Below are 3,983 nucleotides of genomic sequence, written 5' to 3'. Positions count from 1 at the left end.
CAGCGGCCATCGCACCAGATTTTTCAATGGATTTCTAGATGTGGTGGGGAGGAGATAAGGCTGATTGTGAGAGACAAGGAGTTATTTGTAAATAGGGAACAAGTACGGGCATCTTTTTGCAAAACTGGAGAAGTTTGGTTTGTATTTGTTAGATCTAGATCCGACGGCTATTGGTGAAAGATAGCAGGCACAACATCATCACCAACTCAGGACCTGTTTGATTCGCAGGATTTTGAAAACGCAGGAATAGGACACGGCAATATTACAAGTTTCTAACTGATATTACAAATGTTAGGAGTAATGCTGCACCTATGAAGAGGGAATTACTACGAAGTTTACGTAAGAACTTTCGTTTCTTTAGGTGGATGCAGCATTATCGTACAAACTAAAATCCACCGCCCTGACAAGTCACTGATGGGCAAATAAGTTTTCGAGTCTCTGGCCACTTGATGTTTCAAAAACAAATTCAGCTTCTGCGGAGACTTTGTCATTTAGGCTTTGACGCTTGCGGTGATCAGCACGCCATTCATTGTTGCGCCAAAGAACGCCAAACCTCATTACCTTGAGCACACTTGCCTCCAGAACAAAGAACTTGGCCAATTTAATCTCAGATGTCCTGCCTCGGTAGTCGATCAAATCAATTTCTGTAAGATGGAGATCAAGGCATTCGATGAGATTGTTATAGTGCATCACATTTTTCACTTTCGGGTCTTTTTTTATCTGCAAAAGAAGCGAACATATTAGAGCAGCTGGTTGTATAAGATTGCCCTGTCATCAAGAGGTACCAATATCATTTGCTCATACGATAGGGTTGGCTGGCTAGTGATATTTCTCTCTCTCTCTCTCTCTCTCTCTCTCTTTCTCTTTCCTCTCATTTACTAGGAGTACGTGAAGAGCTTGGGCATTTGTTGCCTTCAACTATGTGGCCGATGCCATATTTCGCAAAAGTATGCCACATAATACACATCGATGTCAAATCAAAAGATTTTGGCACCGCTCTCGCGATGTGATAGAGTTGGCACCGCTGTGCACACAAACCCACATGTATAAACAAATCAATCAAACCACCTACTCCAGCCTCTCACTCTCCCAAACAAGTGTTTTTTTATTGCCTCAGTCCTCTCTCTCTCTCTCCCACGCAAGTGTTTTTTCATTGCATGAGTTAATTTGGCACCGGAGCAAAGTAGGCGATCCAGATTGGGGCACTAGGTGAGCAATGGAGGGGCATCGATGCCAAATGCATCACAAGTGAATTTGGCACGTGTTTTCGCCTACATAGTGGAGGGTCCTTATAGCCCACTTTTGTACTACCTCTTATTTAGTATAAAATTTTGACCATAGATTTACATAATAAAATGCCAATGCATGTCACTAAAAATTACACCATTTGAAATTATGTTCAAATACGAATCCAACTATATAGTTCTTAGTGACATGTATTAACATTTTGTCAGTTGAATCTATGGTCAAATTTTGATACTACAAAATAGGAAGAGTAAACCAGGACGGAGGTAGTAGTTGCTCTTAGGGTAACCATAGGGTTACTGGAGTAGTCTAAGTTACTTTTCACTATGACTAGCCTAGGCTACTATAGTAGTACAACAAAAAAATGATGCAGGTGATGACGTGAGAAAAAAATACTAAAAACACTTCTTTCGGTGCAGTGCGTAGATGCAGTTTTGAACACTATACTTGTCATGGTAATTTGGGAAAATTACGAAAAAATTGAGCTACGTTGTGATTACCGTTTACTAATAGGAAAGAAGTTTCACCTCGATGAGTAGCTTCTCCGTGCACGGAAAGCATGTAAGGAATCCAACAACTTGATCCAGATTGGGGCCGATAGATTTTATTGCCAAGATCTGCACTGTGCGCATAAACTGGGTCAAGCTTGTGGGAATCATTTTCTAGAAGACGGTCGTAAATACATCATGAAGAAATTAAAAAATGTGAATTTCAAGAAGACAGAGAAGAAGATGGGTGATGTACCTGAACGATTACGGTCCCAATAAAGAGTGCAGAGAATTTGGCAGACGAGTGCACCAACGCTGTCAATTTCGGTGCGTCAATGACCCTGATTTTTGTTGGACCTTCTAGATCCGATACAAGAAATCTCTTAAGGAAAGGCACATCTCAATGACCATAACGTGGAACAGCTGGAGTGATCTCTTCCCAATTGATGTCTTGTTGCGGGGCCAAGAAGACACCTAAATCCATCGGATATTCGTCGAGGTGATGTGGAGGCTAATGTACCCGTGGATCTGCTCAAGACGAAGGTACTCGAGCACAGTACAACTGTGGAGCAGGTGATCCATAGCCTTCTTTGAGATGACAACGTCGAAGAGGTCGAGCTGCTTGAGTTGAGGAAGAAGAAGGGCGGGCGCGACATTAATCTGGGGAAGATAGCAGGAGCTGAAGCTGGCGCGGCACAGCATTGGCGTGAGGCGGAGCACGGACGGCAGCAGAGAGCGACATCGTCCAGCTTCAAAGCTGAGCTCCTCGAGATGATCTAGGGTGGGGGATAAGAACCACTTGTCGAACTTGGCTTGGACCTTGCAGTTGGTACTGAACATGCGGATGTCAAGGCATCTGGCTGGCCCAAGGTGCGATGAAAGGATCTTGGAGACTGTGGCCATGCGTTTACAATGCCCATTGCAGAGGCAGCTGTCGACGGTGAGGTTGAGGGGGAGCGGCGCTAGAGGGGGCGCCATCGTCGAGAGAGCAGGGCGGTCCGCAAGATAGATTTGGTGGGGAGGAGCCCGATGATGACGAGCAGCATGTCGTTGGGGAGGCTACTGTTGAAGGCCAGGCTCGCCGGATGCGGTTTTGGCTCGAGCCGCCTCCGCTTGTTGGCTGCCTCGCCGTCCATCTCAACCGGCGGCAACGCTGGTGTACATGTGTGCTGGTGTGTGTTGTGTGTTGGGTGTGCGCGAGTGCGTCCTTCTGTGCATGCCGCTGCGTAGTGGTGAATTGTGCGCAAGTGCGTCCTTCACACGGAAGAAGTGTGTCTTCAATGCGCCCTCAATTTACTAGCATGCGGGGTGCTACCCCGAGTGGTTTCAACTTTTTACTTCACCGCGTGTCAGATGGGCCTCTAGTTTACTTATTTTCACCCACTGCCACATGGGCCAGCACACGAAGATACATAACACGAGCTGACAAGGCAGCATTTGGACTGGTTGACCGGTCAACTAAACAATATACGGAGCTATGAACTAACACATTGAGCGTATAATCCGTCGGTATAGAGTGTTCGAGTGAGAGGGAAGGCCCGTGAGAGATAGCGGAGAGAGAGAGAGAGAGAAAGAGCTACTCCCTCCGTTCGATAATGTAGTTCCAACATTTTTTTAAAAGTCAAACTTTTGAAACTTTGACCAAGTTTATAAAGAAATTACTTATATCTACAATACCAAAGATAAATGATAGTATGAAGTAAGTGCATGTTGTGATGAATCTAATGATCGTTCCAGATGTAAATGTTTTCTCCACATATACCTAGTCAAACTTTTCTGAGGTTTGACTTTTCAAAACATCCATATGCTTATGGACGTGAGTGAAATAGAAAGAGTGAGTGAAAAAAGTGTGTGTGCGTGTGTGAAAGAGACATGGACAACACTCGATAAAAGTCGAGAAAAACGTGTGTGCCTTATCCAAACATATCACACATGCATCTTCGACAACGAAAGCAAGGTGAGGAGATAGTGTGTGGTTGTTTGCAACCGAGAGAGCAAGACCCCTAGCATGTGGCCAAGAGGGGTCTGAAAAACAAGGGAGAGAGGTCGAGAGAGACGTACGGAGAAAATGCAGACATGGGGAGGAGAGAGTGTATGTTTGTCATAGAGAGATCCCCTGGAGATCCTGATGGGACTACATGGGTGGGAGATCGAGTGACAAGGTGTGTGCGTGATAGAAGATACCCCGAGAGATATCGAGATAGACGTATGGATGGAAGGAGACAATACGTGTGTTCCTGATGGATGTTG

This window comes from Triticum dicoccoides, chromosome 3B (assembly GCF_002162155.2).
Source record: "Triticum dicoccoides isolate Atlit2015 ecotype Zavitan chromosome 3B, WEW_v2.0, whole genome shotgun sequence".
In the NCBI taxonomy this organism is placed as follows: domain Eukaryota; kingdom Viridiplantae; phylum Streptophyta; class Magnoliopsida; order Poales; family Poaceae; genus Triticum; species Triticum dicoccoides.
Note: the sequence above shows the minus strand (reverse complement) of the source record.